Source organism: Lissotriton vulgaris, chromosome 12 (genome assembly GCF_964263255.1).
Source record: "Lissotriton vulgaris chromosome 12, aLisVul1.2, whole genome shotgun sequence".
In the NCBI taxonomy this organism is placed as follows: domain Eukaryota; kingdom Metazoa; phylum Chordata; class Amphibia; order Caudata; family Salamandridae; genus Lissotriton; species Lissotriton vulgaris.
In genome coordinates, this window is record NC_141700.1 from 796,442,445 (window position 1) to 796,455,145 (window position 12,701).

The following is a 12,701-nucleotide window of genomic DNA, read 5'->3' on the forward strand; positions in this document are numbered from 1 at the left end:
AGAGTGGTCTTGCTGCACGATGGCCACGTCTCTGCTCGTCCCCTTTGTTAAACGGTCAGCACAAAATAACAAGTTACTTACCTTCAGTAATACTATTTGTGGCCGTTACCTCACCTTTTTGAATCCGTCCAAGCACCAGCCTGGATCTTGAAATTCTTCCATAGCATGTCCACACCCACAGGAGGCACCACTGGCATCCACTGCGACACAATGCGACTGTTATCCCCAACGGGACAATTTACAAATGCCACTGTTGTATGCTGCCATCAGTCTTTCTCCTTCTAATGGATATGTTTACCTATAGGTTCATCCTCAACTTTGGAATCAGTACCAAAGCAGTCCCGATTAAAAGGAGGTGGGTTTGAGGACTTGACTACACCAGAAAGTCCCGACATACTTAACAGGCAAAATGACCTCCTGGCAGACCTAAGAATCAATGCAGTAAAACATGGCGAGTATGGACGGATCCTGACCAGACCTCACTAAAACTGTAATCAAATCATTTGCTTTGGTAAATCCTAGCGGATTCCAGAGGATCCTTCTTGGCAAGGAAATACCCAAGCCTAATGCAGAGGACAAACCAGAGGGGCAAAGTTCACTTCTGGTCACCTTACCTTTCTTCGCACCTGCAAATAAAATGAACAGCTCTCAATGCTGTGCTCATTAGTCCTGTCAATCTAAATATCAGTATTGATATAGACACAACACCCATCTAACGGATGTAAACTTTCCTACTAGTTGGATGGATGTGTAGGACGAAAAAATCTGAAAAGCACACTGGATGGTCCCACATGACATGGTGACTACTTTCACGAGAAAGGGCATATGTCCTGAGAACTAGCTTGTCTGGGAAGAATGCCATGTAGGGAGACTGGCCCAACAAAGCCTAAAGCTTGCTAGTGAAATAGAGAATGTTAAACAGGGTTTAGCTAAGCCCAGAGCAAACCCATGAAGAGCCAAATATAAGCCAAACAACTGCACATCAGACTTTACCTGTGAAGGAGTATACACAAATAGAGTAAGCAGGACTAACATCCGTAGTATTTGAACCTATGATCTTTGCCATATCTGCTAGAATATCAAGTTGACCCGCTAAATCTTCTCAAATAAAAGTGCAGATTGTAGAGGTTATGATGAAACATCCCACCCTGTGCTGGAGTAGTCAATGCTCCCAAAGGTGGGGGTGGGCGGGGGTAGGGTCGCAGATAAGGAAAGATGCACACTTTCAGGAATTCGGACTACCAAACCTTCTGAGCCGAATACAGGACCATTAGAATGGCCAGCGCTCAGTGAAGCATGACCTTACTCAAAGCACGCAGGATTAGAGGCAGTTATGAGAATGTATGCCAAAGGCTGACGTTTCACCAAAGGAGGAATATGTCAATGAAACATTCTTGAGTAAAATGAAGATCACAAAAGGTGGGAGACTGAATGTTTCTGGATGTGGCGCAATGGTCCACCTAGGGTATGTTACACTTGGCGAAGATCCCTTGAACTACCTTAGTGTGTTGGTGCCATTCATGGTCTGCAAGAAGACATCTGCTGAGCTCATACGCCTTGAAGTAGAGGGAATCCATTAGAATGGTAGTGACATCTGGTTGAGCACTAACGAGCACCACAGCATCTGCGTTTAGTGCCCACACCGTCTTGCTTGTTTCAGTAGCACATGGCGGTCGTGTTGACAGTAAGCACTTGAATCAACTTGCACTTGATTGACTACAGAAAGACCTTTAGGGCCAACTGTATGGAACACACTTACAAAAGATGTATGTGCAGCAGTGCTGCAACGGGGACGGGAGCCCCTGTAGCTTCACGTGGTCTAGTCTGGAGGTGAGATTTTGACTCAAATGAAAATCCCAGTTTGAATAGCACAGATGTAATGCTCTGCAGGTGTCCACAATTAGCCGAGGCGAGGACACCTTCAACAGTCCGTCATCTAAGTAAAGAAATGTGCATCCCTCCAACCTGCGAAGATAAGCTGCACCACCAAGACACCAAACAGTGCAGTGCTAAACTTCCCATCCGGACGAGTTGAAGGGAGTTCAGATTAATTTTACAAGTGCAAGCTTGCCCCACCAAACTCTTGGGATAATGGGTGATGCATTAGAAATTTAGAGTACCCAGGGGCGGCCTATAAAGCCTTGGAATGGGATGCCTAACAGCCGGAGAAGTGAAGGGCATAAACAAAGTCACCAGAATAGGGTTCACTGGTACACTGTTAAATGTAAAATACTCAGCAGTAGATGTGCCAGGTTGGAGGATTGCAATAAACAAACTGGCTTCAATCTCATCTAATGGAAGAAGAATATCCAACACCTCTGCAACTTTGCATATGTCTGTAGCAAAAGATGTATTCTTCCCAAAGGTAGGACCTGATGAAGACTCGAAGCCAGTAAAGGCTGGCACCTGTGTAATGAGGAAGGAATAACATATCTTCATCATCCTCATCGTGTGGAATATCCTGAGGCATCAGCACAGCGCCAGAATCAAAAGGCACAACGGCTTTGTTGCTGGTGAAATTTGTGGCTGTGCTGAAACAGAGACACCAGAGGCTAGTCTTCAAAACAGGCACTGATTAATTTGAGCCAGTGGCGGCCGGTGAGAGCCACCTGCACTCATTTTCGGGGACCAGCAATTATTTTTCCTCAGAAAACATTTCGCAAGAGAGGAAAAAGCACACACACGGGAAAGAAAGAGGAAGATAAACAAGCATTTGCGGTGCATAAGGTCTCGCATTAGGAAAGTTTGAGCTATTGGTATTGTAAATGACATTTTTTATTTATGTGTTGGTTTTGAAAATAGCAAAAATAATAGCTTGGTCATTTACAATGCCAACAGTTATAACTTGTGACACCTATAGCATTTGTAATGCAATATGTGTTGTATTCACGTGACTTAGATGTATTGATATTACAAATAACAATGGCTTTTAATTTTTTTTAATAATTAATACTTAAATAAAAGTTACTGTAATTTATAATGGCAATAGCTTAAACTTTTGTAAATAACTTTTGTGAAGAATATGTTCAGTGTATTTTATTGTGACGAAAATCCAAGAACAGAAGTGAAATACTAACATCTTTTTGTGACATTTGAATCAAAGCTTGAAACATTGAGAGAACATATTTGACCCAGTTGTTGTTGAGGGCGATAGATAGAGTGAGGGCAATACATAGATAGATTGATAGATAGAGTGAGGGCGATATGTAGAGTGAGGGGGATAGATAGATAGATAGATAGATAGATAGATAGATAGATAGATAGATAGATAGATAGATAGATAGATAGATAGATAGATAGATAGATAGATTGATAGATAGATAGAGTGAGGGCGATAGATAGAGTGAGGGCGATAGATAGAGTGAGGGCGATAGATAGAGTGAGGGCGATAGATAGAGTGAGGGCGATAGATAGAGTGAGGGCGATAGATAGAGTGAGGGCGATAGATAGATAGATACATAGAGTGAGGCCGATAGATAGATAGATAGAGTGAGGGCGATAGAGTGAGGGCGATAGATAGAGCGAGTGCGATAGATAGAGTGAGGGCGATAGAGTGAAGGCGATAGATAGATAGATAGATAGATAGAAAGAGATAGATAGATAGATAGATAGATAGATAGAAAGAGATAGATAGATAGATAGTGAGGGCAATAGATAGATAGAGAGAGGGAGGGAGGGAGATAGAGTGAGGGCGATAGATAGAGTGAGGGCGATAGATAGAGTGAGGGCGATAGATAGATAGATAGATAGATAGATAGATAGATAGATAGAAAGAGATAGATAGATAGATAGTGAGGGCAATAGATAGATAGATAGAGGGAGGGAGATAGATAGTGAGGGCGATAGATAGATAGAGTGAGGGCGATAGATAGATAGAGTGAGGGCGATAGATAGATAGAGTGAGGGCGATAGATAGATAGAGTGAGGGCGATAGATAGATAGAGTGAGGGCGATAGATAGATAGAGTGAGGGCGATAGATAGAGTGAGGGCGATAGATAGAGTGAGGGCGATAGATAGAGTGAGGGCGATAGATAGAGTGAGGGCGATAGATAGATAGATAGATAGATAGATAGATAGATAGAAAGAGATAGATAGATAGATAGTGAGGGCAATAGATAGATAGATAGAGGGAGGGAGATAGATAGTGAGGGCGATAGATAGATAGAGTGAGGGCGATAGATAGATAGAGTGAGGGCGATAGATAGATAGAGTGAGGGCGATAGATAGATAGAGTGAGGTCGATAGATAGATAGAGTGAGGGCGATAGATAGATAGAGTGAGGGCGATAGATAGATAGAGTGAGGGCGATAGATAGATAGAGTGAGGGCGATGGATAGATAGAGTGAGGGCGATAGATAGATAGAGTGAGGGCGATAGATAGAGTGAGGGCGATAGATAGAGTGAGGGCGATAGATAGATAGAGTGAGGGCGATAGATAGAGTGAGGGCGATGGATAGATAGAGTGAGGGCGATAGATAGATTGATAGATAGAGTGAGTGAGGGCGATAGATAGAGTGAGGGCGATAGAGTGAGGGCGATAGAGTGATAGACAGAGTGAGGCCGATAGATAGAGTAAGGCAATTGATAGAGTGAGGGCGAAAGATAGATAGATAGATAGATAGATAGATAGATAGATAGATAGATAGATAGATAGATAGATAGAGGGCGATTAGATAAATAGAGTGAGGGCAATAGATAGATAGATAGATAGAGTTAGGGCGATAGAGTGAGGGCGATAGATAGATAGATAGATAGATAGATAGATAGATAGATAGATAGATAGATAGATAGATAGATAAATTGAGGCCGATAGATAGATAGATAAAGTAAGGCCAATAGGTAGATAGAATGAGGGCGATCGATAGATAGCGTGAGGACGATGGATAGATAGCGTGAGGGCGATTGATAGATAGCGTGAGGGCGATCGATAGATAGCGTGAGGGCGATCGATAGATAGCGTGAGGGCGATCGATAGATAGAGTGAGGGCCATAGACAGATAGAGTGAGGGCGATAGATAGAGTGAGGGCGATCGATAGATAGCGTGAGGGCGATCGATAGATAGAGTGAGGGCCATAGACAGATAGAGTGAGGGCGATAGATAGAGTGAGGGCGATAGATAGAGTGAGGGCGATAGATAGAGTGAGGGCGATAGAGTGAGGGCGATAGATAGATAGAGTTAGGGCAATAGATAGAGTGAGGACGATAGATAGAGTGAGGGCGATAGATAGATAGATAGATGTGTGTGTGGTTGTGGTTGTGTGTGCATGGTTGTGTGTGTGTGGTTGTATGTGTTATGCTTTGTTTTGCTATGCTATGTTTTGTTATGCTATGCTATGTTTTGTTGTGTTTGGTATGCTATGCTATGTTTTGCTAGGCTATATGTTTTGTTTTGTTATGCTATGTTTTGTTGTGTTTGGTATGCTATGCTATGTTTTGCTAGGCTATATGTTTTGTTTTGTTATGCTATGTTTGTTGTGTTTTGTTAAGCTATGCTATGTTTTGTTGTGTTGTTTTTTGCTATGTTTTGTTATGCTATGTGTTGTTGTGTTTTGTTATGCTATGCTATGTTTTGTTATGTTATGCTATGTTTTGTTAGGCTATGTGTTGTTGTGTTTTGTTATGCTATGTTTTGTCATGTTATGCAATGTTTTGCTATGCTATACGTTTTGCTTTGCTATCCTATGCTTTGTTTTGTTATGCTATGCTGTTTAGTTGTGTTTTGTTATGCTATGCTATGTTTTGTTGTGTTTTGATATGCTATGCTTTGTTATGCTATGCTATGTTTTGTTGTGTTTTATTATGCTATGCTTTGTTTGGCTATGCTTTGTTATGCTATGCTTTGTTATGCTATGCTTTGTTATGCTATGCTTTGTTATGCTATGCTTTGCTATGCTATGCCAAGCGTTGTTTTGTTAGGCTATGCTATGTTGTGTTTTGTTATGCTATGCTATGTTGTATTTTGTTATGCTATGCTATGTTTTGTTATGCTATGCTAGGTTTTGCTATGCTTTGCAATGCTATGTTTTGTTATGTATGCTATGTTTTGTTGTGTGTTGTTATGCTATGTTTTGTTGTGTTTTACTGTTTTGTTATGCTATGCTTTGTTTTAACCCCTTAAGTGCTGCTGACGGCCAACGGTCGTCAGCAGCGCTACCTCCCCAGTGCTGCGCACGTCCATTGGACGTCCATTCAGCACTGGTTCCAATGGACAGCGCAGCACTGGGGAGAGATGTTTACACGCAGCTAAGGTGTTAAGTTATGTTATGCTATGCTTTGTTATGTTATGATATGTTTTGTTCTGATATGTTTGGTTGTGTTTTGTTACGCTATGTTTTGTTTTTTGTTATGCTATGCTATGCTTTGTTGTGTTTTGTTATGCTATGTTTTGTTTTGCTATCCTATGCTTTATTTTGTTATGTTATGCTAGGTTTAGTTTTGCTATTCTATGCTTTGTTTTGTTATGCTATGTTTTTTTGCTATCCTATGCTTTGTTTTGTTATGCTATGCAATGCCTTGTTGTGTTTTGTTAAGCTATGCTATGTTTTGTTGTGTTTTGCTATGTTTTGTTATGCTATGTGTTGTTGTGTTTTGTTATGCTGTTTTGTTATGCTATGTTTTGTTATGCTATGCAATGTTTTTCTATGCTTTGTTTTGTTGTGTTTGCTATGCTGTGCTATGCTTTGTTATACTATGCTATTTTTTGTTGTGTTTTGCTATGCTATGCTATGTTATGCTATGCTATGCTTTGTTATGCTATGCTATGCTTTGTTTTGCTATGCTTTGTTATGCTATGCTTTGTTGTGTTTGATATGCTATGTTTTGCTATGCTATTATTTGTTTTGTTTTGCTATGCTATGTTTTGTCATGTTATGCAATGTTTTGTTATGCTATACGTTTTGTTTTGCTATCCTATGCTTTGTTTTGTTATGCTATGCTGTTTAGTTGTGTTTTGTTATGCTATGCTATGTTTTGTTGTGTTTTGATATGCTATGCTTTGTTATGCTATGCTATGTTTTGTTGTGTTTTATTATGCTATGCTTTGTTTGGCTATGCTTTGTTATGCTATGTTTTGTTATGCTATGCAATGTTTTTCTATGCTTTGTTTTGTTGTGTTTGCTATGCTGTGCTATGCTTTGTTATACTATGCTATTTTTTGTTGTGTTTTGCTATGCTATGCTATGTTATGCTATGCTATGCTTTGTTATGCTATGCTATGCTTTGTTTTGCTATGCTTTGTTATGCTATGCTATGTTTTGTTGTGTTTGATATGCTATGTTTTGCTATGCTATTGTATGTTTTGTTTTGCTATGCTATGTTTTGTCATGTTATGCAATGTTTTGTTATGCTATACGTTTTGTTTTGCTATCCTATGCTTTGTTTTGTTATGCTATGCTGTTTAGTTGTGTTTTGTTATGCTATGCTATGTTTTGTTGTGTTTTGATATGCTATGCTTTGTTATGCTATGCTATGTTTTGTTGTGTTTTATTATGCTATGCTTTGTTTGGCTATGCTTTGTTATGCTATGCTTTGTTATGCTATGCTTTGTTATGCTATGCTTTGTTATGCTATGCTTTGCTATGCTATGCCAAGCGTTGTTTTGTTAGGCTATGCTATGTTGTGTTTTGTTATGCTATGCTATGTTGTATTTTGTTATGCTATGCTAGGTTTTGCTATGCTTTGCAATGCTATGTTTTGTTATGTATGCTATGTTTTGTTGTGTGTTGTTATGCTATGTTTTGTTGTGTTTTCCTGTTTTGTTATGCTATGCTTTGTTTTAAGTTATGTTATGCTATGCTTTGTTTTGTTACGCTATGTTTTGTTTTTTTGTTATGCTATGCTATGCTTTGTTGTGTTTTGTTATGCTATGTTTTGTTTTGCTATCCTATGCTTTATTTTGTTATGTTATGCTATGTTTAGTTTTGCTATCCTATGCTTTGTTTTGTTATGCTATGCTATGTTTTGTTGTGTTTTGCTATGAATTGTTATGCTATGCTATGTTGTGTTGTGTTTTATTATGCTACACTTTGTTTTGCTATGCTATGCTTTGTTATGCTATGTTTTGTTATGCTATGCTTTGTTATACTATGTTTTGTTATGCTAAGCTTTGTTTTGTTATGCTATGCTATGCTGTGCTTTGCTATGCTATGTTTTGTTGTGTTTTCTTATGCTATGCTATGTTTTGCTATGCTTTGCAATGCTGTGTTTTGTTATGTATGCTATATTTGTTGTGTTTCGCTATGTTTTGTTATGCTATGCTTTGTTTTATGTTATGCTATGTTTTGTTATGTTATGCTGTTTTGTTCTGCTGTTTTGTTGTGTTATGTTATGCTATGCTATGTTTTGTTTTACTATGCTATGTTTTATTTTACTATGCTATGTTTTGTTTTGCTATTCTTTGTTATGTTATGCTATGGTTTGTTTTGTTATGCTATGTTTTGTTATGCTATGCTTTGTTTTATGTTATGTTATGCTGTGCTTTGCTATGCTATGTTTTGTTGTGTTTTCTTATGCTATGCTATGTTTTGCTATGCTTTGCAATGCTGTGTTTTGTTATGTATGCTATATTTTGTTGTGTTTTGCTATGTTTTGTTATGCTATGCTTTGTTTTATGTTATGCTATGTTTTGTTATGTTATGCTGTTTTGTTCTGCTGTTTTGTTGTGTTATGTTATGCTATGCTATGTTTTGTTTTACTATGCTATGTTTTATTTTACTATGCTATGTTTTGTTTTGCTATTCTTTGTTATGTTATGCTATGGTTTGTTTTGTTATGCTATGTTTTGTTATGCTATGCTTTGTTTTATGTTATGTTATGCTATGTTTTGTTATGTTATGCTGTTTTGTTTTACTAGGCTATGTTTTGTTTTGCTATTCTCTGTTATGTTATGGTATGGTTTTTTTTGTTATGCTATGCTATGTTTTGCTGAGTTTTGCTATGTTTTGTTATGCTATGCTTTGTTTTATGTTATGTTATGCTATGTTCTGTTCTGCTATGTTTTGTTGTGTTATGTTATGCTATGCTATGTTTTGTTTTGTTATGCTATGTTTTGTTTTGCTATCCTATGCTTAGTTTTGTTATGCTGTGCTGTTGCTATCCTATGCTTTTGGTTGTTATGCTATGCTATGCTGTGTTTCGTTATGCTATGCTATGTTTTGTTATGCTATGCTGGTGAGGGTATGTGAGGGTGTGTGTGAGGGTGAGTGAGGGTGAGTGAGGGTTTTTGAGGGTGATGGTGGGTGAGGGGGTGTGAGGGTGTGTGATAATGAGAGGGGGTGAGGGTGTGAGAGAGTGAGGGTGTGTGAGGGCGAGGGGGTGTGAGGGTGAGTGAGGGTATGCGAGGGGTTTGTTCTGCTATGTTTTGTTGTGTTATGTTATGCTAGGCTATGTTTTGCTTTACTGTGATATGTTGTGTTTTGCTATCCTATGCTTTGTTTTGTTATGCTGTGCTTTTGCTATCCTATGCTTTTGTTTGTTATGCAATGCTATGCTGTGTATGTTATGCTATGCTATGTTTTGTTATGCTATGCTGGTGAGGGTATGTGAGGGTGTGTGAGTGTGTGTGAGGGTGGGTGAGGGGGTGAGTGTGTGAGGGTGTGTGAGGGTGAGGGTTTTTGAGGGTGATGGTGTGAGAGGGTGAGGGAGTGAGGGGGAGTGAGGGGGTGTGAGGGTGAGGGGGAGTGAGGGGTGAGTGAGGGTGAGTGAGAATGAGAGGGGGTGAGGGTGTGTGAGAGTGAGGGGGTGTGAGGGTGAGGGGTGAGTGAGGGTGAGTGAGGGTGTGTGAGGGTATGTGAGGGTATGTGAGGGGTGTGAGGGTGACAGTGTGTAAGGGTGAGGGAGGGTGAGGGGGGTGAGGGGGTGTGAGGGTGAGGGGGTGTGAGGGTGGTTGAGGGGTAGTGAGGGGTGTGAGGGTGTGAGGAGGTGTGAGGGGGTGTGAGGGGGTGAGGGGGTGTGAGGGTGAGGCAGTGTGAGGGTGAGGGGGGTGTGAGGGTGAGGGGGGTGTGAGGGTGAAAGGGTGAGTGAGGATGAGGGTGTGTGAAGGTGAGGGGGTGTGAGGATGAGAGGGTGTGTGAGGGTGAGAGGGTGAGTGAGGGTGAGGGTTTTTGAGGGTGATGGTGTGAGAGGGTGAGGGAGTGAGGGGGAGTGAGGGGGTGTGAGGGTGAGGGGGAGTGAGGGGTGAGTGAGGGTGAGTGAGAATGAGAGGGGGTGAGGGTGTGTGAGAGTGAGGGGGTGTGAGGGTGAGGGGTGAGTGAGGGTGAGTGAGGGTGTGTGAGGGTATGTGAGGGGTGTGAGGGTGACAGTGTGTAAGGGTGAGGGAGGGTGAGGGGGTGTGAGGGGGTGTGAGGGTGAGGGGGTGTGAGGGTGGTTGAGGGGTAGTGAGGGGTGTGAGGGTGTGAGGGTGTGAGGAGGTGTGAGGGGGTGTGAGGGTGTGAGGGTGTGAGGGGGTGTGAGGGTGAGGCGGTGTGAGGGTGAGGGGGGTGTGAGGGTGAGGGGGGGTGTGAGGGTGAAAGGGTGAGTGAGGATGAGGGTGTGTGAAGGTGAGGGGGTGTGAGGATGAGAGGGTGTGTGAGGGTGAGAGGGTGAGTGAGGGTGAGCGTGTGTGAGGGTGTGTGAGAGTGAGGGGGGGTGAGGAGGTGTGTGAGGGGTCAGGGGGTGTGAGGGGGTGAGGGCGAGTGAGGGGGGTGAGTGAGGGTGAGTGTCTCCTATGAATGTCGCTGCTTCGCCTTCTTTGAAAATGTTCAGTGCTGCAAATAGAGCATGCCGCCCTAATTATCACAGCATGAGGCACCAAAGTGATAATTAACACAGCATGCAGAGAGGCGCCCCACTCTGCTGGAGCACTCAACTGCACATTAATTTTAGTTGAGTGCTCCAGCAGCCTGGGGCGCCTGTTGACATGCTGTGATAAGTGGAGTCTCATGCTGTGATAATTGTTACTTGCGGCGCACAAGCTGTTCCACAGACCTGAATGGCTCGTGCCCATACTACAATCGGCTCGTGCACAGGTCTGTCTCCCTTGGAGGCAAACATGGTGACTATAAGTCTCGTTGGCGGCAGCGCTTCGCACTGCAACGCCAGCGAGACCTAAAAAGGAAAAACAGCCTCCAAAGGACAAATCAAGAACTACTAAGAGTGACAAAGGGGCAGGGAGAATCTGGTAGTGGATAAAAGAGGCCTAAAGTGTTTTAGGACTCTGCAGCCTTCATATTTGGCCTGCTGACATTTAATAGTGCTGGATAGGCTTCTGAGAATTTCTTTGAGGACTGGCACTTTACAATCTACAAATTAACCATTGAAAACAGGGATAGGCTTTTCTAATAGAATAGTGCAAAATAGAACAAATTCTTGAGTAACAAGGGTCCAACTTCACACCCAGCACCAGTGAATTCGGAACATATGCTACCAAAGTCATTGGCACTGGTAGAATGACAAGCAGAGAGACCAGTGGCAAAGGAGCAGATGCACAGTGCAACACCAAAGGTGGTTGAGGAGAACTCCTGGCGGGGTCAGTTGGTGCTGAGAAAGAATCCACTATTGGAAGCGCGAATAGAGGCCTCGAAAACTCCTTGGGGCTAGAATATGCACCAGAGTGACACACAGTCATAATCAAAATTATTTTCAGCATGGCCTCTTTGAAAATAACAACTTGCTATGGATTCAAAGATGAAGCCTGAGTCAGATTGCATAGAAGCAGACTACGCAACCCGCTCAAGGGGCCACTTGATTGATTTGGTATGTTCTAATTTCGAACTGTATGTTGAAGATCCACTGCCTGTTACCTGGTCTAATCATTCCCCGATAACATTCTCTTGGGACATGGGGAAATCTTCTCGCCGGCCAACCTTGCCTCTTGGCCCTCTTACCCGCAAGATTAATATTCCAGGGTTAAGACTTGACAGGTCTGGCAAGATAGGTAGTGGAATCGCATACATATACAGGAACAATCTTTCTGTTCTGAAAGTCACCGCACCTCCCCAACTTCCTATGAATACATCTGCCTCGATATTATCAGTGAGGGCAAACCGATATGCTCTCTTCACTGCATCTACCACCCACCCAGGGACAACCTCACCTTCGCCCAACAAATCATGGATTTGATCTCTACCAATTCCGGACGACAGGTCACCCAATTTACCTTGGCGACTTCAACCTTCTCTGGAACGATCACAATGATGGGGTGGTAAACAGTCTTAAAAGCTTCCTCAATGCCCTTGACCTCACACAATTATGCAACAGCTCGACCCACGAGAAAGGCTCTATCCTCGACCTTTTCATCTCCAAAGAGGACGCTATCCAACTTGAGTCTATTCAACCCTGTGACTGGTCAGATCATCATATTGTTACATTCTTCATCAAGGAGAAAGTCAAATTCAACATGGTTCAATCCTCCAAGCCTAAAGTCTGGAAAAGAGACCTGAAAAAACTCAACCCAAACTCCCTACCCCCGAACAGTTACGACCTCCTACTCCCTCCGACTGGCGCTACGGACGTCCAATCCTTGACTGACCACTATCTCAACGCCATGACCTCAATAATTAATGAGGCTGCACCCATGCAGCTAAAAAGAGTCTCCGCCAAAATCTCCAATCCATGGTATGACGGGAGTCTTAATGAGGATAGACGAGCCATGCGATTGGCAGAGCGCACCTGGAGATCAGCCCCCTCTACACTGCACCTAAAAACTCTGAAGGAAAAGAGAAA

At 42.2% G+C, this 12,701-nt stretch overlaps 1 protein-coding gene across 1 annotated transcript in view; it reads right to left on the bottom strand.

Moving 5' to 3' along the window:
- Positions 1–12,701, bottom strand: part of KIF1C (kinesin family member 1C) — a 912,154-nt gene that overhangs the window by 367,439 nt on the left and 532,014 nt on the right. The window lies entirely within an intron of this gene.